The 22,543-nt window shown below is 45.2% G+C and overlaps 1 protein-coding gene across 12 annotated transcripts in view; it reads left to right on the forward strand.

Annotated features, from left to right (window-relative positions):
- Window positions 1–22,543, forward strand: part of SIPA1L2 (signal induced proliferation associated 1 like 2) — a 239,923-nt gene that overhangs the window by 38,021 nt on the left and 179,359 nt on the right. For 10 of the 12 annotated variants that reach the window (XM_039528814.1, XM_039528813.1, XM_039528815.1 and 7 more), the window contains one exon: window positions 17,451–17,530. The exons of the other annotated variants lie outside the window; for them this stretch is intronic. The gene's annotated coding sequence lies outside the window, so the exon portion shown is untranslated. The remainder of the gene's footprint in view (window positions 1–17,450; window positions 17,531–22,543) is intronic. 12 annotated transcript variants of the gene reach the window in all.

The raw sequence follows: 22,543 nt of genomic DNA on the forward strand, positions 1-22,543 counted from the left end.
TCTCCACCTCTAATGTGAGATGAATGAGGACAGGATAAAGCAATAATTGAATTGGTTACTATTAGCAGAGGTACTGGACAAATGAAGTATACTGAGAAGTACATAGTGATATCCAAATATATCTTGTACTGAATGTGACAGATGGCAATTTCCTGCAGTGTCCTGGACAAACCTTATTGAATTAAGTTTATGTATCGTGGGCTGGGGATTGTATGTAATTCCATGGGGGAGGGGGACTACAGCCCCCCAGAAACTAAGAACAGTGAGGCAAATTCACTCAGGTGGTAACACTTCCAGAGAGCTACCACCACCTGTTGACAGGCTCTCATATACTAGTTTGAACTGGATTCTCCAAGGACTACTAGATAGAGTAAGGATTTTTGGATAAATAGCCTGAGTTTAAACTGACTCAGGGCTCTCATTTTGATCCAGCAAACAGACAGGACCTTCTATCAAAGGGAGGGCCCCAATCCTTAGGTAAGGATTGGAAGGACTGACACTAATTAGAGCCCTTGTGAGAGTAAGAGGATGATATCTGGTAATTTATTAACACAAAGTAGGTTCTTTTATTGTTTTTAACAGGTTTTCTCTGTAATGCTTTTACCTCAAGAATAAACGTGCTTGCTTAGAAAGAGCTGTGTGGTAATTTAGCTGTGGTAATTTATGCTGTTTACCATCTCTGAAGAGAATAGTAAAGCAGACTGGCTTAGGCAGCCTGACTTTGCTGGGGAGGTCACAGTAGAGGCAGGGAGCTGTGCCGTGTGGAAATACCCCAGTCAGGAGGGTGAGAGATGCAGATCTTAACTTGAGAGGTGACAGCTGAGGAGCTGGGAGCCTAGAGTGGGTACCTTTGCTGGACCATGAGGGGAAAATACAGGAGTGTGACACTGGATATCGGCTGAAGTGATTTATAATACTAATTTTTATACAATCCAAGAAAACGTGGGTGAGATGTGTAAGTATAAATAAAGGCTTCAGCTTAAGGAATTATGGAGGTGCTTTCTGTGGTAAACATTTATAAGCAGGACCATAAAGGTGGTAATAGCTTTTAATTTAGTCAAGATAGTTAGGGTGAGCCTCTTTAATTGTGTAGAAAGGTAACAAAAACAGACCTGTAATCCTGTTCCCAGTTCTTAAAAACTGATTATCCATATCGTATCAAATCAAAACTGTAATTTATATTAACTTTTTTTCATCAGGCTACAAATTTTCTGATTTAAAGACACCCCCTCCCAAGAAAAAGTCCGACGTTATGGCCCTCATAGGGGATCGCATATTAGTCCTCTCAGTATATACTCTATGGGCTAGATCAGTGGTGGGCAACCTGTGACCCGCAGGCTGCAAGTGGCCCATCAGGGTAATCTGTTGGTGGGCCGTAAGACTTCCCGCAGCAGCTCCCATTGGCCAGGAGCGGTGAACTGCGGCCACTGGGAGCTGTGGGCAGCCGTGCCTGCGGACAGCCAATGTAAAGAAACTGTCTTGCGGCCCGCCAGCGGATTACTCTGACGAGCCGTGTTCAGCCTGTGGGCTGCAGGTTACCTACCACTCGGCTAGATCCTAGGTCATGTTGAAGTCAATAGCAGATTTCCCATAGACTTCAGTGACACTAGGATCTGGATCGATATACTTTAGGTTGCACTTTCTTGCACTGAAAAGATATTAGGCTAGTGTCTTCCCTCTGTAGCCACATCAGTGCAGGGATTCCTTTGTTTTTGATCAGCTTCGGTTTTCATGTACAAATTCCTTTAATATGGCCAAATTACATTAGCAACATAAAAAGAGAGATCCAGTTCCTTGATAATGACTAAAACACAAGGCTGAATTTTCCTCTTTGACGAGAGAGTGCAAACATAATGATATCACAAATAGTACATTAAATGCTGCATGTTCTGAGAATAAGTTTGAAGACAACTGAACTGTCTTTGTTTTTACTTCTTGTGAGGGGAATGGAAGCAATTCAAAGCAGGGTGGGGAAAGAATATTTATAGTTATCTACTAAGCTCTGTATGATATTAATATTGAGAGGAAACCCAAGGCATTTCTCCAAATCAGTAAGTAAATCTCAATTATTTGCTTTTTGCCAATTGAAAATTGTGCAGCTTGCCTGAGGTAGGTAGTCTGTGGCTGTGGGGAAGCTTCTGTGGTAAGTTGTGTGGGCTGCTGAATATGTGTGTGGCTGTTACCACTAGACATTTTTATTTTTTTTATTTTTTGGATCTTACCATTTGTCACTGATGGTATCAACAATAAGACGAGAATGGTAGAGTAAGACCAGCCACTGGCATTTTATCTACAACATGATTACTACAGATCAAGAAAACAAGGTGGTTAAAATACCACCTGCCCGGTGCCGCTTGTACTGTTGCTACTGTTGCTGGAGCTGCAGTGGTAGGGAATCTTAAGACTAGAATCCACATTTGTTTTATTTCTTATTTAAACTATATCCCCCTTTTCCATTTAAACTTTGCTGAATTTGCTGTGATTAGTAAGCAAATTTGGCAAGCAAACAAGAATCATGTCAGAAAGCAGAGCCTGAATGTGCTGTTCTCTCAATCATGCTTTTCCCACAGTTCTATTTACTTTGTTAAAATGTTGTTGTAAAATGTTTTTGAGAGACAAAAATGGTGCAGAGGAAAGTTGTGTTTTTTTTTTTTTATTAGCAATGTTTCCAAAAAAGCCCCCAATCTCCTGTAATTATAGCTGGTCAGAAAATATATTCTCCCCTTCTCTCTCCCCTGCCGCCCCCCCGCCCCAAAATTTCAACTTTATCAGTTTAAAAAAAGAAAAAAGGTTACTCAAGCTGTGTAGGAGAGGGTAAGAATTCCACTTAATCCTTAGCAGGAGTCAGAAACTTCATTTGTTTTACTGCCGCTACTTGTAATAAGTTTATCTCTACCTTGAACATCACTGTGGGAATGAAACTAAGTGTTGTTCTTCAAGTGCTTGCTCATGTCTATTCAATATTAGGTGTGTGTGCTCGCCACAGGCACTGGTGCCGGAAGTTTTTCCTGCAGCAGTATCCGTAGGGGACTGGCTCTGGAGTTACACCCGCATGGCACGGTAAGAAGTGCCGCCAGCTCCTCCCACCCTCAGTTACTACTTGCTGCCAGTAACAGTGCTGGAACATCTGCTGCTTCAGCTAGCATTGATTCATTCTCTGTTCTTGCGAACTTTGAAATCCTGTAAAATAATTATACAGTAGTTTTTTTAGTTACCCTTAGTAGTAGTTCTCAAACTCTCCATTAATCCCAAACGGGACCTAGCCGGGTGTCAGGACGTGCCCCGGTCCTCAGGCTTTAAGCCCTGTGATTGCTGCAAATGGCCTATGCCCGTCAGTGATCACCATACCAGCTGCCTAAGGTGCTTAGGCAAAGGGCACATAAGTGACAAGCGCCGTATCTGCAAGTCTTTCAAAGCTAGGACAAAGAAGGAGTGCGATATCTGCCTAAGAGCACTCCTAATGGAGTCGGCACTCACTTTGGCACTGGAGCAGCCGACTGACTCCACACTGAGCACTGTGGCCTCTGTGTGCAGTGCACCCCCAGCGCCGTCCATGAGCCGGCACTGGTCTCGCTCCGTGGCTCCGGTCAAGAAGCTGAAAAAGACTGTGTAGGGAAGATCTCCCACCTCCTGCAAGGGAAAGGAGAGGGCAGGGGGCGCGAGCCAAGACCTGTGTTGGGCAGCTTAACATCCCTCTCGGGAAGTCGGGCCCCAGCTCAAGTCGAGGGGTGCAGCCCATCCCATGCCTTACCTGCGACTTCAGATAGCGATGCAGGCCCCGGCCAGCTTCAGGTGCCATCAAAGCCCTTCAAGCAGCTCAGGAGATCCTGACGCTCCCGGGGCTGCCCTCACTGACTCCTGCGGTACCCTGGTCTCGAGGAAAACCCGTGTTGGGACCTATGTGTGTGTGTCCCCGCCTCAGCTGTACCGTTCCCCATCAAGGGGGACATCCCGCCAGCGTTTGCCCGTCTGGGCTTCCAAGAAGGAGTTCAGTCATGCCCTCATCGAGGATCACTCGGGCCAGGGCGGCCCTCCAGGTGACATCAGACGCTGCTGCCTGCACCATGGCTTCTGCTATCTCCATGTGGCTAGCCTCTTGGCTGCTCCTCTATGTTGTCCACTGAGGCTCAGCAGTCAGTACAGGACCTGCCCTTTGACGGCTGGGCCCTATTTACGGAGCAATCAGACAGAAAATTGCATGGTCTCAAGGACTCCTGCACCACTATAAAAACCCTGGGTCTCTACATCCCAGCACTGGCGCGTAAGTGGTTCAGACCGCAGCAGCTGCAGGGCCGGGGAGTCAGCCTCAGCAGGACCAGCTCCATAAATGAGCCAAGGGCTACAAGTGCTGCCTGAACCACCCATCTCCACCCTCTGCCCAGTTGGGCTTGACCCATAATAAGCATAGGACTGAATGGTTGTTTTGAGGGTGTGCCCAAGGGTGATCTACCAGCCTATTCCCTGGATCCATCCTTCCCTGTGTTCTCCAACTACCTTTCCCTCTTCCTCCCTGCTGGATGGCTATAACCTTGGATTGATGGGTCCTCAGCACAGTAAAACAGGGTTATATCCTCCAGTTCCTTTTTACCCCTACTCCCCTTCCCACCTGCTTTCTCCATCCCTCTTCAGGGACCTCTCTCACAAGAGTCTCCTCGCGAAGGAGGTAAAGGGGTTACTACAGCTGCATGCGGTAGAAGAAGTTCCTCTTGAGTACAGGAACAAGGGGTTCTGTTCCTGGTGCTTCTTAATCCCAAGGCCAAGGGTGATCTACGGCCCATCCTGGACCTGCGAGACCTCAACAAGTACCTAAAGAAGTTAAAGTTCCACATGGTTTCCCTGGCTTCTATTATCCCCTCCCTGGATCCGTGAGACTGGTATGCCGCCCTCGACTTGAAGGACGCATACTTCCACATAGATCTTTCAAGGGCACAATGCTCCCTCTTGTTTACTGAGTAGGAAGCCCTGAACCAGGATGACTTACCTGGCCAAGTGGATGAGGTTTTCCCACTGAGCGTCGAAGCATGGCATCTCTCCCTCGTGTTCTTCCATATAGGCTGTCCTGGACAACCTGCTCCATTTGCAGAACCAAGGCCTAGCACACTGTTCCATTAGAGTGCATCTAGTGGCAATCTCCGCTTTTTGCTCACCGATCCAAGGACAGACGGAGTTTTCCCATGACATGATGGTCAGATTCTTGAGAGGGCTCGAGAGACTGTTCCCGAAGGTACAGACTCCTGTCTCTCAGTGGGATCTTAACTTGGTCCTCTCTAGGCTCACCGGGCCTGCCCTTTGAGATGCTGGGTTCCTGCTCCATTTCCCACCTGTCATGGAAGTTCACGTTCTTGGTGGCAGTGACGTCAGCAAGATGGGTCTTTGAAATTAAAGCCTTGACCTCAGAACCTCCGTACATGGTCTTCTACAAAGATAAGGTTCAGTTGCAGCCGCACCTGGCCTTCCTGCCAAAGGTGGTCTCCACCTTCCATATGAACCCCAGGACATCTTCCTCTCATTGTTCTGTCCCAAACCACACAAGACCAGTGAGGAGAGGCATCTTCACGCCCTGGACATCCAGATGGCCTTGGCTTTCTACTTAGAAAGTACCAAGCCTTTCTCTCAACTCTTCATTGCTACAGCAGATAGGATGAAGGGTCACCCGGTGTCCTTGCAGAGGATTTCCAATTGGATTACCTCATGCATAAGGACCTGTTACGACCTGGCGGGGATTCTGCTGCTGCCAATTGTCAACCCACTCGATGAGAGTGCAGGCATCTTTGGCGGCCTTCCTGGCATACATCCTTACCCAGGACATCTGTAGCGCTGCAACGTGGTCCTCTGTTCACACGTTTACTGCTCGTTATGCCATCACTCAGCAGACCAGAGATGACGCTGGGCTTGTCAGAGCTGTGTTTCAATCTCCATGTCCTTGAACTCCTACCCACCTTCGGGGTACAGCTTTGGAGTCACCTAATGTGGAATACACATGAGCAATTCCTCGAAGAAGAAAAGACAGTTACCTTTTCTGTAACTGGTGTTCTTCGAGATGTGTTGCTCATGACTGTTCCACAACCCACCCTCCTTCCCCACTGTCGGAGTTTCTGGCAAGAAGGAACTGAGGGTGGTGGTGGTGGTGGTGGGGGAGCTGGTGGTGCCCCTTACACCGTGCCATGCAGGTGCCACTCCAGAAGGCGCCAGAGCTGGTCCCCTACGAATACTGCTGAGGGAAAAACTTCTGGCACCGGTGCATGTAGTGAGCACACACACCTAATATGGAATGGACATGAGCAACACATCTCGAACACCAGTTACGGAAAAGGTAACTGTCTTTTACTATACATACATTTTATCCTGTTGAAAAGCAACATGGACTGATGTCAGAATCAGTGGGCATGCAAGGATTCTCAAACTTTTTTGTAGTTTGGATGGCATCGTAGAAGAAAGTGTCCCACTAACCAAGTCTCCTGTCAAGCAACAATCAAATAACCTCTATGTGGCAGCTTCAGCAATTACTGAAATGGAAAAATATTAAGAAACAATTTTAACTTATTAAATCTCAGCAAGGAGTTAAAAATAACTGGAAACAAGAATGGGTACTTACCCCATATGACCATCCTACTATCCATGGATAACAGGGGTTTGATAGTGGAAGTGACTGTCATGCATTAGAATGATGCAAGTAGTAATTGTGGTTTCACTTGTATTGCATGAGTGACTTGAGACTTGAATCCATATCAGTGGAATAAAGGTTTTCCCCTCATTGTCTTTTGTATGCTTGAATTGAAATGTACTTTTCACCTTATAATAAAAAAAACACATTCTTTTGTTTTAAATAGGCTAATTATTTTTGCTTGCTTTTTCCTATTACAGTTTGAGTCATTTCAGTTCATTAGCTAAATACTAATTTACACAACCACCTAAATATTTTATAATTTTCCATATAAATACTGGTTTTGTATTTTATTTTTTTCAAATACCCTAGAGCTTCAACATATACTTAGAAAATTTCATTAGCAGGCTCCATGTTCTTTCTGTTGGACTGTTTTTTACACTATTCTGTGTGTAGATTGCAGCATCATGAGTGTTGGGCTTAGTTTATATTTATTTTAGGACATGCAAATAACTTGTTTCCTTTTCTTGATGAGTTGGGTGGGGGGAGGGTTTTCCTTTTTCATTAGTCTGTTAAGAACGTGACATGGTTAACTGCTTGGTCTTTTTAAATTTAAAAAAAAAATGCCTAAGAGAAGGCCTGACCTAGCCTTGGCCACGTTTTGTCTAGGGCTCTTGTATTGCCAAGAGGACATTATGTAACTACATTACCAGGGGAAATTATTTGTTATAATTAGGTGTGTTAAATACTGTTCTGCTCTAGACTCCTTGGGCATAATCTCCACTCCTTTTTTTTGTTTTTTGTTTTCTTTAGAAATATAATAGTCACTTAGAGTATTAAGGATATTCATGAGTTTTGCACGATCATAGTTTGAACATGGCAGCCCTCATGAGGTTACACTGATGTGAGCCAAAGTACTCTTATGTCCTGTTCAGAGGAGGTTGTGCGTTCCTCCACTGTTGTCTGCTCCAGTTAATGGTTATTTGTGTTGACTGTGTAATAGTACAACTATATAACATGGTACCGTTTTTCTCTATAAAAATACATAGAAATATAAGTATAGGTAACTAGTTTAGTGCATAATACCTGATAGCTGTTTGGGTGAAAGGGGCTCACATAGCAAATTCTAATGGAAAGTCGGTATAAGTTAGTTAGGTGTCGTGTGTTGTAGAGTGAATTTTTTCTAGAGGAGAAAAAATGTGGATGGTGTTCAGTAATATAGTCCACCCCTCCAAAAATATAACACCTAGACAGTAGTAATCTAAACTGGAACATGGAAACAGTTACTGCTGTTTTATTGCTTCATATGCTGACTTCTGAATTGACTTTATGAGCTGTTCTAAAAATATTTTCTCTTGGTGTCAACTTGCTGTTTTTAAGTATTTGCTTAATGTGTCAACTGCCTGCACTGGTGTATTTTTAATTGGAAATTGTCAGGTACCACCTCTTCTCTTGCTTACTCTTTTTTGCCACTGGCATCACAGTTTTCCGCTTGCTTTACTGTGAACACCATCAAGGATTTCTGCCTCATTTAATAACTTCTACCCAAGATCTGCTGTTCCATCTGTAAGACAGTCATTAACATTTTTCAGCATCAGCACCTTCACATCCTTTCATTTTTTCTTTTCATGTAATTGATATTTGAAGCACTGCAAGTTTCCCACTGCTCTGCTTGTAAGATTGTGGAAGATGGGGATCCTGTCTTGTTTCCCTGCAGTGGTGCTTCAGTCTGTTTGGTATTTCTCGGCCTTGTGACTGAGGGGTGAAAACATTATCTTAGTTTCACTAATATTGCCCTTGATGGTCTGATTTTCCTTCATGTGCTCCTCTCTGAGCATCAGCAGCCATGAGCTGGGAAGGATGTAGAGAGATGCAGTGGGCAGAAAATGGTCATTTATGCCTTGGCAGAGGAATCCCTTAATGCCACAGGAGTACTGTGTCTGCAGGTTCTTTGCAGCCCCTGCTTCCTGAATGTTTTCTGCTCCAGCTCCAAATGGACCTTTTCATCCTTAGGAATAAGTGATGTGGCAGGCTGGTAAATTGTAGGAAAGCTATCTTTTTTTATTAGTTATGCTGAATGGCTTGTGTTGCATAATGAGGCTCCAGAATGTTATGTACAAGCAACCTGGGCCTGATTTCCCCCCCCAGTGCTCTCCTGAACAAAGTCCCTCCTGAAGTCTGACTCTTTTCCAGTTCCATTCATTATACTACAAACTACAGGTAATGGTAGAGCTACGAATAGAACGCTGGTTCCCAGTCTTGTGCTTTATTTATTAAATTATGAAACTCTGTATACCAGCAACACAGGGCCGCAGGGGGCGGGGGGGGGGGGGGGGGCGGGGGGCCCTGGGGCTTGGGGCCCTTCCGTTCGGGACGCCGGAAGACCAGCCCCGCCCCCCCGCCGCCGCCACCCGCCCGCCCGGCGCCGCCCGCCGCCGGGGCCCGCCCCGTCCGGCAGCCCGGGTGGCGGGGGGGCGGCGGGGGGGCCGCGGGGCGGCGGCGCCGGGGGGGAAGGAACAGGCCCCCCCCGCCGCGCCCCAGGCTGGGCGGCCGCGTCCCCTCCCCCCCGCCGCCCCCCCTCTCCGCGGGCGGGAGGGCCTGCTCCCCTCCAGAGAGAGCCCGGTGTGTGGTGGGGGGGCGTGGCTCACACGGAGCGCGAGCAGCGGCCGCCCCGCCCGCCCCGCCGCCGCGCTCGGGGGCGGGGGCTCAGGCCCCCCGCCCCCCCCCCGCCGCCTCATGCGCGGCGCGGCGGGGGGCGGGGGGGGGGGGAGGCCGGCCGCGCTGGCGCGCTGAGAGAGAGAGAGAGCGAGAGGCGAGGCCTCCGCTCTCTTGGGGGGGGGGCCGAGAGCCCGGGCGGGGGGCATGCCCCCTTTGCCCCCCCCTCTGGGCGGCCCTGCAGCAACACTTTAATAGATGAACAGTGTCTATTACTTGTCTTCTATGAAAACTTTGAGTAAGTAGGCCAGTTCTATGTGTATTATAACCTTCATCCATAGTGAACCTGTTAGCTGAATTTAGCAAAAAATCTCTGGCTGACTGCACAAGTGACTTAAAAACATTATAGTAAACTGTCCTTTAACACTTTCGCTTCCCTATTGGCAGGGCAGCTTTTGAGTATGTTCCTCCATTTGCAGTGGATTGTGATAGAAATGGCTGCAGCATGGATCTAGTCTGAGCTGTGCAAGAGACTTGGAATTAGGAGCTTTTTCATTCTAATTCCAGTTTTGCTGGTGACTTCCTGTGTGGCCTTGAAATCTTGTTTTTGGTTGGGGTTCTTTTTGGGGTGTTCTGTGAAATGGAGATCACATCACCTAATTATCTACTACTTAAGGCAGAAGTGGTCAAACTATGGCCCTGAGGCCACATCCAGCCCTCCAGACATTTTAATCTGGCCCTCAAGCTCCCGCTGGGAAGTGAGGTCTGGCGCTTGCCCCACTCCGGCACTCCAGCCGGGGAGCAGGTTCGGGGTCTTGTCCCACTCCACATGGCTCCTGGAAGCAGCGGCACGTCCCCACTCCGGCTCCTATGCATAGGAGTAACCAGGGGGCTCCACATGTTGCCCCCACCCCAAGCGACACCCTCCAAGCTCCCATTGGCCGGGAACCACAGCCAATGGGAGCTGCAGGGACGTTGCCTGCGCACAGGGCAGCGCGCAGAGCCGCTTGGCTGCGCCTCTGCATAGGAGCCAGAGTGGGGGCATGCCGCTGTTTCTGGGAGCTGCTTGAGGTAAGCGCTGCCTGGAGCCTGCTCCAACGCTGATCCTCCTCCCACCCTCTGAACCCCTCAGTCCCAGCCCAGAGTACCCTCCTGCACCCCCAATTCCTCAGCCCCACCCTAGAGTCTGCATTCCCAGCCGGAGCCCTCACACCCTACTGCACCCTAACCCCAATTTTGTGAGCATTCATGGCTCGCCATACAATTTCCATACTCAGATGTGGCCCTCGGGCGAAAAAGTTTGTCCATCCCTGCCTTAAGGTGATTGTGAGGGCTAAATATCCAATGTTTGTACACTGCTTTGAAGACACAAAAGAACTATAAATATTAACCAAATATTGTTAATAGATTAAAAGAAGGGATCATTAGGTCAGGTCATAAGACTTCCCTGGATTAATTCTTGTTTAAACTAGAGCAGGCGTTCTCAAACTTCATTGCACTGCAACACCCCTTTGACAGCAAAAATCACTACACAACCCCAGGAGCTGGGACCAAAGCCTGAGCCCCGGGCCATGGGGGCCAAAGCTGAAGCCCAAGGGCTTCAGCCCCAGGAGGGGGGCCTGTAACCTGAGCCTCGCCACCCAGAGCTGAGGCCATTGGGCTTTGGCCCTGGCCCTGGCCCTGGTCCTGGGCAGTGGGGCTCGGGCTTTGGTTCCAAGCCCCAGCCAGTCTAACACTAGCCCTGGCGATCCCATTAAAATGGGGTCATGACCCTCGTTGGGGTCCGTACCCGTAGTTTGAGAACCCCTGAAGGCCGCCTATATTTTAAAAAAACATCCAGTCTTGATTTAATAATTGCCAGTGTTGGAGAATCCACCTCAACCTTTGGTAAATTTTTCCAATGGTTAATTTCCCTCACTTGTTAAAAATGTACACCTTATTTCCAGTCTGAATTTGTGTTGGATCTTTTTATACCTTTGTCTGCTAGATCAAAGAGCCCTCTCAGATTTTTTTGTTTTGTTTGCTCCCCATGTAGGTACTTGTAAACTCCGTAACTTTCCCTTTGTTAAGCTAAATAGGTAGACTTAAGGAGCACAGTCACTATGACCTGTTTTCCAATCTTTTAATCTTTCTTGGGGGCTGTATCCTACACCCTTTCCAATTCGTCAGCATCTTTCTTGAATTGTGGATACTAGACTGGACACAGTATTCCAGTAGTAGTCGCACTGGTACCAAATATAGAGGTAATATAACCTCCTTACTCCAACTTGATAGTCTCCTATTTATATATTGATGGGTTGCATTAGCCTCCTATGGTCACAGTGGGAGCTCATGTTTAGTCAATTATCCACCACGACCCCCCCAAGTCCTTTATAGAGTTGCTGCTTCCCTGTAAGTATGGCCTACATTCTTTGTTCCTAGATATGACTTTATGCATATTGTTTGCTTGTGCCCATCTTACCAGGAGATCTAGATCACTCTGTTAGTGATCTGTCCCCTTCCTCATTTACCCCTACCCCAATCTGTGCATCATCTGCAAATTATTACTGAAGAAACTGCTAATGTAGTAAAAGGAACTCTGACTTCTTGATAATCTTTATAGGTAATATTTATAATTTAATAGTTTATTTTACAGCACCCAGGAGTATGGGCAGCATCTTGCAACACACACAAAAAGGCATGATGCTGGCCCCAAGGTTCTTAAACTGGTATTTTACATAAAGGTTGTAGCAAGACAATTAGGGAGCAGTTTGGAAGGGGGGCAGGAAGAGAGGGGTTACCAACAATAGGACTGACCCTACTAATACAAGAGAACAACTTGGAGTAAAGTTACTCTTTTGTTTTTTAAATAAAATGAATTCTTTTAGGTGTCAGGCTAATTTATGGGTCTTGAGGGATTTTAATAAGAGGGTCTTATGGACCAATTTAGGAGAGGCTTGCTGTGCCTACAATGCTGAATGGAAGAAGGCATGGAGATATTTTTTAGGTAGCCTAGATACAAAATTTGTTTGCTTCTCCATCTGTCTTGGTATTTACAGTTTTTATCATCAGAACACCTCACAACATTATTTTTATTTTCACAATATTATCTTCATTTTACAAATGGTAAACTTAGACACAGACTAGTACAAGGTGCATAAGAAGATCAGAATCTAGGAATTGAACCCAGGTCTCCTGAGCCCCTGACCAGTGGTCTATCCACTAGAAAAGAAGTGGTTTCAGACCCTCATCTCACATCTTTATTACTTTGTTTTTAGCTGTGTGGACAAAACAAATAAACAGATCATAGAAATGTTGTGGAGGAAGAAGTGACAGGATCTGGACATGATCCATATGTGAGGAAGAAGGAGGGAATGAAGAGAACTTCCATAATAGGGAAGGTGGTGGTTTGTTAAACAGTGCCAGTTGAGTGGTGAGGATTCCAGAGGAAAGATAAGAAATTTGAAGCTAAATTATCACAGTTTCTTATTAGCTACCTATTGTGTGGGTGGTAAGGAGACCCAAGTTGAAATGATGGGCAAATCTTTTCCATTGATTCTTTGTCATCCAACTGATGCATTCAATATGAGGCACAATTCCTCTCCCATTTGAAGAAGGAAGTGGAGAGGGTAAAGTAATCTTTAACTTGTATTTCCATAATTAAATTCAGCACAATAAAACCATGCAACTTGGGGAAAAAAAATCTACATTCGAAATGTGCTAAAACTACCCCTTGGGTAAGAGGCACATTGCACTTGAGCGCACACAAGTTTAATTGAAAGAAACAACAAAGTGGTTGCCCTTTAGCCACACAGCAGTCTGCTCCAGGTTGTTTCACTAACCAATATATTGTGCACTACATATTATGTCAGTCTCACTATTTACCAAGTGTACTTCATTATCTAAAACATAGAAAGGACCCATAAAAATGATTGGTCGTTCGGCAGATTCTATAGACAACCCAACTCAGCAACTAACTGTGCAAACAAAAACTAAATGGTTGTCAGTTTTTAACGTACAGCTACATGTACAGCATGTAACTAATCACTTTCAATTAGCAAATTCTTACTACTTTTGTAAGTAGCCAGGCTTCAGTGATATGATTTGCATGGCCAGGTCACTGATCATGTATCATATGTCAGTTCAACTTTGCATGAATGCATTGCTTCCCTGGGGAAAATGGGCATGGTATGTCTTATGGTAACTCGATGAAAATTTAAAGCACAAATAGCCGTAGGTTGCAGTTCAAAGGTTGATATGAAGAGATTCTTGTAAATGATCATGCACATATGTCATGTTTGTTGTAGTGTATGTACAGTAAATCAAATACGTGCACGGAGATCATGCAAAGTGAAATACAGACAATCAAATACTAAGAATTCAAAAATATACATAAGCAAATAAACTGTCAATCATTCAGGGAAGAGATTTTTAAAAAACAATTTGAATTTTGTTAAATGAAAAATGCTTTAATTAAGATTTTGTAATGTTCAAGATCTTTTTAAACAGAGGTAAACGTATTACAGAATAACTTATTTTAGTTGCACGTGCCTTATTACAAACTATAGAAGTGATTTTTTTCCCCTCTGATGCTGGGCAATAGAGAATTGCAAGGCCCTGATAATGATCTTACATCATGATAAAAGGTTACATGACGTGACTAGCATCCTCAGACCAACTAACGTTAGCACATCATAGGGTTTGGGTGGGTGGATGGGTAAGGTTATTCATATATTCATTTTAGTGGTGGAACACCAAGAGAAATCTCTAAATGGAAATTCCAAGGTGGGTTTTAGTTATACCGTGTCTAACTTGGAACTGTGGCCAATGGGAGTGGCGGGGGCGGTGCGGGGCCAGGGCATGCAGGGAGCCAGCCTGCCTTAGCCCTGCTGGGCTGCCGCCTGGGAGCTGCCCGAGGTAAGCACCTCCTGGCCAGAGCCTGCACCCCCTCCTGCACCCCTATCCCAGCCCTGAGCCCCCTCCCACACCCAAACTCCCTCCCAGAGCCAGCACCCCAACCCCCTGCCCCAGCCCTGAGCCCCCTCCTGCTCCCAAACTCCCTTCCAGAGCTTGAACCCTCACCCCTTCCTATACTCCAATCCCCTGCCCCAGGCTCAGCCTGCACCTCCTCCCACATCCCAACCCCCTGCCCCAGCCCAGTGAAAGTGAGTGGGGGTGAGGGAGGGCAAGCAACGGAGGTGGGGTGGGGCCTTGGAGAAAGGACGGGGTGGGGTGGGGCCTTGGGGAAGGGGCAGGGTAGGGATGGGGCAAGGGTGTTTGGGTTTGTGGGATTAGACAGTTGGCAACCCTATTGGCCTGGATGTGGGAACTGACACAAGTACTAAAGTGCCAAAGATATTTAGTGACCATGTATCGTCTGGATGTTGGCTTTATATCAGATACATGGTCCCCTAATGCTATGTAGAGGCATTGATTTTATTAATGAAAGGAAGATTATTCTTAAATATTCTTAATTGTCTATATCTTACCCAAAACTAAGTGCTTTACAAACGCACTGTTTCTGACCTGAGGCGCTTATACTTTGAAACCTTCAGGTATATCTACACTACAGCCCTAAGTCAACCAGTGTTAGGTCACCTTACAGCCATCGCAGTAATTACTGGGGTGACTGTGATGTCCACACTATCCTTGTTCTGTCAGTGATGTGTGTTCTCACCAGGAATGCTTCCACCAGCTGAAGACGGGTGGGCGAGGGGAGGCTGAAAGCCAGGGCTCTCAGTGCTGTGCAGCTCCCTGCCAGAAGCCCAGCTGCTCCCCCCCCCCCCCCATTCCCCAGGGCTCTTGGCTCCCTGCTACCAGCTGGGAGAGGGGAGCAGCCACCCAAGCTTCTTGCCTTCCCCCTCCCAGCCTGGAGCTGGGGAGAAGGGGAAGCCATCCAGACTCCAGGCTGGGAGTAGGGAGCTATTGGCAGCCAGTGTTGAAATTGATGACAGCAGCCGATGTAAGTAACTACACCAGCATAAGCGCTGTGCCTCTCATGGAGGTGTAGTTACTTTGTTGGTGTAGTAGGGCACTTACATCAGCGGGACAAGGCTGCAGTGTGTACACTGATAATTAGGTTAATGTAAGCTACCTTGTGTTGACCTAACTTTAGTGTAGACCAGGTCATAGTCCTGAAACTGCCTCTGCATAGGCACAGGAGTAGAGTTGCTAGGTGCCAGTTTTTAACCGGAATGCTCGGTCGAAAGGACTCTGGCGGGTCCAGTCAGCAGCGCAGTGGGGCTCTGTGCAGCTCCCAGAAGCAGCAGCATATCACCCCTCTGGCTTCTATGCATAGGGGCAGCCAGGGGGCTCTGCACGCTGTCTAAGCCCCAAGCTCTGGCTCTGCAGCTCCCATTGGCCAGGAACTGCGGCCAGTGGGAGCTGCGGGGACAGCACCTGTGGACCAGGCAGCATGCAGAGCCACCTGGCCACGCCTCCGTGTAGGAGTCAGAGTGGGGACATGCTGCAGCTTCCGGGAGCTGCTTGAGGTAAGCGCCGCCTGGAGCCTGCACCCCATCCTGTGCCACAACCCCCTGCCCCAGCTCTGATCCCTCCCTCCCCCCTCGAACTCCTTGATCCCAGCCCAGAGCACCCTCCTGTACCCCAAACCCCTCATCCCCAGCCCTATCCCTGAGCCCGCACCCCCAGCTGAAGCCCTCACCCCCTCACACACTCTAACCACCTGCCCCAGCCCAGAGCCCTCTCCAACACTCTGAACCCCTCAGCCCCAGCTTGGAGCCCCCTTCTGCATCCCAAATCCATCATCCCTGTCCCCACACCAGAGCTTACACCCCCCGCCGCAGCCTTCACCCCCGCCTCCCAACCCCCTTCCCCAGCCTGGTGAAAATGAGTGAGTGAGGGTGGGGAGAGTGAGCGACAGGGCCAGGGGGAATAGAGTGAGCGGGGGCAGAGCCTCAGAGAAGAAGTGGGGCCTCAGAGGTGGGGCAGGGCAAGTGTGTGCAGTTTTGTGTGAATAGGAAGTTGGCAATACTACACAGGAGTTTACCCGCTGGGGGCAGTTGCAGGATTGGGAACTAAACAGGCAATGAGCACACAAATATTGGGGTCTGAGAATGAGATGCAATAAAGGTGACCGATCAGATGGTGAAGTTCTGCACTTGTCTTCTGATTTCATATTTTTTACTCCATTTTCTTTTCTCTCTCTCCTCCCTTTTTGTATCTGTTGGCAAATAAAATAGGAAAACTTGTTGGTCTTGTGTATGGTTTGGTGGCTGTATACTTCAGTTTTGCTTCACACTGAAGCATACTGCTGTTTCCTTAATTCTGTTGCTCTGTTATTCTTGGTCTGTGCTTTGGAAAGAAGCAGCATGTTCCCTCTGAAACGAAACTTGAAGAATTACAATAGATGCCTTGTATAAAACACCTGCACAGTAGGAAATGAAACAAAACTTTCTAGCTCTCACTGCTGCATGCCGAGTTTGCTATTGCTGTTCCTGCCAGTAAACAAAAGCAATCAGTTAACAGAGTGGAAATAGATTGTTTACAGGATGTTTTCTGTATGAAAGGAAGGAAAAGTGCCTTTTACGGAGATCAGCCCATTGTGTTGGGGATATTGCAAGTTAAATTAAGTTTAGCTTTCTGAGGGGAAATTAGCAGCAAAATGCATGTAATCATTTCAGCCCTGATTTTAAGAGATGTACTGAGCAACCCATGTTAACTGTTGAAATCAAAGGAGTTGTTGGGTATTCAGCCCCTGTCAGGATCTGTCCCCAACCACTACATTTGTGTTTTTAGAACTTGATTAGCTGTAGAAAGTGCATTTTTAAAATAAAAACTAGGCATTTGTAGAGCATGAGTGTCTCAATACTTTATGTAATAGTAAAACCACCTTGAAAATGTCTTATTTATTGCTTCAAATTGCTTTGCAGGGCCTGCTTTCCAGCTGGCAACCTTTGAAATACAATCTCCTTCGCTACCAAAAAAAAAAAAAGCCATAGTCAGATTTTCCCCAAATAGTGGCTTAAAGTACATGGAGTATGGTTTCTTTAGTTTGGCATGACTCATAAAATATATTAAATGTGATTCTGGTTAGAAATGTAGTGGTAATTCTTCATCAGTGAGTTTGTCAATGTTCAGTTTACAAGTTAAACCATGTCGTCTTTTTTATTTTTCCTAGTAGCCAACTGTATAACTTCAGTATATGATTAATCACTTGATTTCCATTCTGTCTCTTTTGTATTCTCCGTAGCACCCGCCAACATTATCACCAGCAAAGATTGTGGACTTAGTAGCTTTGAAATCTGATGATCAAGCAATAAGCATTATAAAGTAAGCAAACTTTCTTGAAGATATATTAACTGGAAGTGCAGACAATAATAAAAAGCTCTAATAGTAAAATAAGCAGGTATGACACAGGCATGCATGGAGTAGATATAGTCCTTGACAAAGTGAAGTTTCTAGTTAAGCGTTTTTCTACCATAACATTTTAAAGTTGAAATCTATTATAATAATTCTACTTTTTATGTCCATTCTTCTATTCCATGTCTTAAAAGCATTTAATAGATGTACATAGTAAAAACACCAAAATATATAATTCAAATCATGGTGGTGAAGACACTAAAGAGCAGTTTGCTTAAAATACAGCTAAAAGCCAGAAAAGCTTAAATTCTAGCATAAGGCTACCAAAATATAAATTAGACCAGGGGTCCCCAACGCAGTGCCCACGGGCGCCATGGCACCCACCGGGGCGTTTAAGTGCACCCGCGTACTGGCCAGCGGACGAGCATCCGCCAAAATGCCGCCGACAAGCAGCGTCATCCAGAAAATCGGCAGCATGTCAGCGGCGACGCCTCTGGATGACGCTGCTTGTCGGCGGCAATGCCTATTGATGTTGCCACTTGGCATTTCAGGGGCAACGCCTACTGACGTTGCCGCTTGTCGGTGGCATTTCGGCGGATGCTCGTCCGCTGCCATGGTCCTCCGTGGCTCGTTGTCTGGCGCTTGCCAGGCAAAAAAGGTTGGGGACCACTGAATTATACTATATTTTAAGAAGCAATGTATCATGGTAAGAATGAGTCCCCTTTTCCCACTGCTCTGGATGGAAATCCTAACTCCTGAGTGTTTCTACCCAAACCAGTGAAAAGGGGTAAAAGTGGTGGGGGCTGGGTTTTGATTTTGGAAACTGGAACTGAAAGTGTGCACTCTCCTGACATGTCTGATGAATGGACCTCAGTGGTGCTGTTGCTAAAACTTTATGCCTCTTAATTCCCTGATTAAAGTTATTCTAGAGTTTTATATAAAAGGCGTTTTCTTAAGGTCTGAAAAGGAAGGAGTTTGTTTTGTTCAAATCTCAACCTATATGCCATGTACCCTATCCTCTTATGTTATATTTTTTTGTTGAATCCTGCTGTTTCTCACTTTCTAGTTGTGGCTCTACAGCAAGTATGTTTAATGCAACCTGGGGATCCGGGATGTTTTAATGTTCTGCTACAAACAGTCTTAAAATTACTTTCAAGAAGTCATCCAGCCATGTTTTCTGCCTATTTTCTAACTCTCTAGGCCTTTCTCAGGGTTTTCTCTTAAACTTTGTCTGCACTGACAAGTGAAAGACAAAACTTTTGTTGTTCACAGGTGTTAAAAAAAACAAAACCACCCCCCCCCCTTGAAACACACAAGTTTTGTCGATGACAAGTGCTGGTGTAAACCACGCTTTGTCAGCAGGAGCGCTCTCCTGCCGACAATGTTATCTCTTCTCGTTGGGGGTGGAAGTGTTTTGTCAGCGGGAGAGCTGTAGCGGAACAGCCGTGAGGGTTCTTTTATTTCAATTGTAGATGCTTATCAATATTCTGAGTAAGGGATTCTGTAGACCAGTCCTAAAATGCTTGTGGATCAATAAGCTTAATCTAAAGTAGTTAATTCCTTTTCTTTTTAATCATACCCACTTAAAATAAACTTTCATTCTCAGGAAGTATTCTGGATGAGTTTTAGATAAAAATATTCTAACCTGTGGAGGAAGTCTAATGCTTGTCTCATGGTTGGCAGTCTCATAAAAAGCTACATAATCTTCTAAATATTACTTCACCAGATAATTAATTGATGCCATTTTTCCAGCACAAAAATCGGCAATCTAGGAGCCTTCTTTGAGATTTGGGGCACATTCTAGAAGTATGCACTGCATGGAAAAACCTCAATGTGTCATGTGGGAAGGAGGAAACTTGCTAGCCTGAAACATTTAGAAATCAATGAGTCAGGGCTAAAAAAAAGAAGATATTGTCTTGAAAATCATACAATTAAAATAAAAAAGGATTTCTATCTTAGATTTCTGGCATCTGAGCCTTTAGAGTAAATTCAAGTCATGTTTTCAAATTTTTTCTCCAACTAATGAGGGCTAGGGACTTACCCAAAATGACAATTAAAAAAAGGTAAAAGCTGAGATTCTCAGGTAATCACATGCCTCTAGGATCTGGGGCTTTCAGAGAAACCTCAAGCACTGCAAGACTTGTGATACAATTGTGAGCATTTGCAAAACTGCATTGTGGTTATCTATGCATTCTTTTTTAAGCATTGCAAAACTGTTGCTATATTGTATTGGAAACAAATTTTTAGTAACATTTTTTAAACTGCTCTCAATATGTTTTAAGATGAAGATTTGTATTAAATAATATATTTGTATACAATATATGTATAGAGATAAAGCTGTTTCTTCTGGGAAAATAACTTTTGAATTCAAAGCTAATTGAACAGTTTATAATATATTTTTAGTCTCAGGTTAATTCTATTCTGAGAGGGTTTCTCAGTGGTCTTTTTTTGTTTGACTCACACCAACTTTTTCTTTATTTGTAATGACTATGTGTTCACTTTTATTACTCTCTCTATATGGTGATTGGGTGATGGTCACTGTTTGCTATTTCCCATGAATTGTAATTTCTGGGAACAGTGAATTGTATTGCGGAATTAGTTTTCTTACCTCTCATTTTGATTTCTCTTACTAATTTGGACAGATCCTCCCTATGCTTATCACATATTCTGTGTATACTTGGCTTAGTCTATGATTCTCTTTTGTCTTTATTTAAATTGGAACAGAGTTACATATGTTACACTGATATCAATACCATGCTTTTATGTATATGCGTGTGTTCAGTTTACACTGTAATCTAGTTTTGAAAGCATTTGACTGGGGTGTGTGTAATTGGTATAGCAAACACAGTAGCAGGGAAAGCTTTCAGAGGAATTTTGCCCCATTCTGCTGGGCTGGACAGAAATACTCATGAGTTTAGACGTCAGTCCAGAGAAGTGGATCATTCTATGAGCAAAATTACAGATGAGAGAACTAATTTTGCCAGTCAGTCCTACTTTTTGCTATATAGTCTGATATATACCAGTGTTATTTAAAACTTGGCAACATCTATTTTTTCATGTACTTTTACTCTATACACATTTTTTGGTTGTTATTTAATGTACTTCTGATGGTCTTCCATGCTTCTGCATGTTAATATAATGCCAACAGATCCCGGTAAGCAGCCAGCAGGATTGAATTTAGGACCTCTGAAGTTTAGTGTATGAACCTCTTTTGCAGAGGTCGGCAACCTTTCAGAAGTGGTGTGCCGAGTCTTCATTTATTCACTCTGATTTAAGGTTTCATGTGCCAGTAATTTATTTTAATGTTTTTAGAAGGTGTCTTTCTATAAATCTATAATATATACTTATTCATAAGCTGTTTTGTTTTTTTAGTAAAAAAGGGGAGCACCAGAGAAAGGGGCTCAGCACCAGGGTTACATTAGAATTTTTCAGAGATTCTAAAAAAAAACCTAACCAACAGAAAGCTACCTGCCTTTGATCCTCAAACTTCACTTAGGCCTAGTCTACATTAAAACAATTGACATCAAGGGGTGTGCTGCCTTTTTTGTTTTGTTTTATTAGATCAAGGGTTTTACTTTTGTGCTATTCCTTTGTCACAAAAATCCCCAGTGCAGACACAGTTAAGCTGACAAAAAGTGCTTTTCCCAGTATAGCTGATTTTATTGACCCAACTGGTATAAGCTATAAGGGAAAAAACACTTTTTTGATGGCATAAAACTGTGTCCATACTAAGAGGGTTTTGCCAGAATAGCTATTCTGACAAACTTTTAAGTGTAAACTATGCTTTAGGGAAAAGGCAACTGGAGACTGTCACTGGCCCTCAGATGGTATTTTGTTCTCCCCTAGTACAGTAACTCCTCACTTAAAGTTGTCCCGGTTAACGTTGTTTCATTGCTACATTGCTGATCAATTAGGGAACATGCTCGTTTAAAATTATGCAATGCTCCCTTCTGACGTCATTTGGCAACTGCCTGCTTTGTCCACTGCTTGCAGGAAGAGCAGCCCGTTACAACTGGCTGGTGGGGGCTTGTAACAAGGGTGGACCGGCAGCCCACCATCAGCTCCCCACTCCCCTAAGTTTCCTGTGCTGCAGCCGCCCAGCAGGGTATAAATTGCTGGCAGTTCAGCTGTCCCTCCCCCCACTGCCATGTGCTGCTCCTGCCCTCTGCCTTGGTGCTGCTTCCAGAGACTCCTGCTTGCTGTGCAGGGGGGGAAGGGAGAGCCCTAATGTCAGGGTGTCCCCCTCCCTCCTGCTCCTGCACCCGCTTACCCCTTCTCCATATAGAGCAGGGAGGGGACGCGGACAGAGACAGAGAGAGCTTGGGGCAGCAGCTGCTGTCTCAACTTCCTGATCCACTTAAAAAGACAATGTACTTAAGAGTGGTTCAGCTTACTTTAAGGGGGAGTGTGCATCTCTCTCTCTCTCTCTCTCCCCCACACACACAAGGTGTGTGCCTGTCTCTGTCTGCTATGCTGTCTCACCTCCCTCGTGTTCGTGCTGCCTTGTGTGAGAGGCTACGTTAACAACAATGTGTTAATCCTTGAGGGCTCAGCCGAGTGCTTGTTCATCGTTTAGCAGCAAGGCATTCCCTGGGAAATATCCCTCCCTCTTCCACCCGCTAACTTCACCACCTCAACCAAGCTTCACAATCATCATAGCTGTGAACAGTATTAAATTGTTTGTTTAAAACGTATACTGTGTGTATATCTATATAATATATAGTTTTTTGTCTGAAAAAAAATTCCCTGGAACCTACCCCATCCCCCATTTACATTAATTCTTATGGGAAATTGGATTCGCTTAACATCATTTCACTTAAAGTTGCATTTTTCAGGAACATAACTACAACGTTAAGCAAGGAGTTACTATATATACATACAACTGCTGTCTACCATATCTAAATGCAGTAAATTTATGATTAGGAGGCTTTATGTAGCCTGCTTGCATGGATTTTTAGTAAATAAGAAATTAATTATGTTCAC

The sequence above is a fragment of the Mauremys reevesii genome, linkage group 3 (assembly GCF_016161935.1).
Source record: "Mauremys reevesii isolate NIE-2019 linkage group 3, ASM1616193v1, whole genome shotgun sequence".
Lineage (NCBI taxonomy): Eukaryota > Metazoa > Chordata > Testudines > Geoemydidae > Mauremys > Mauremys reevesii.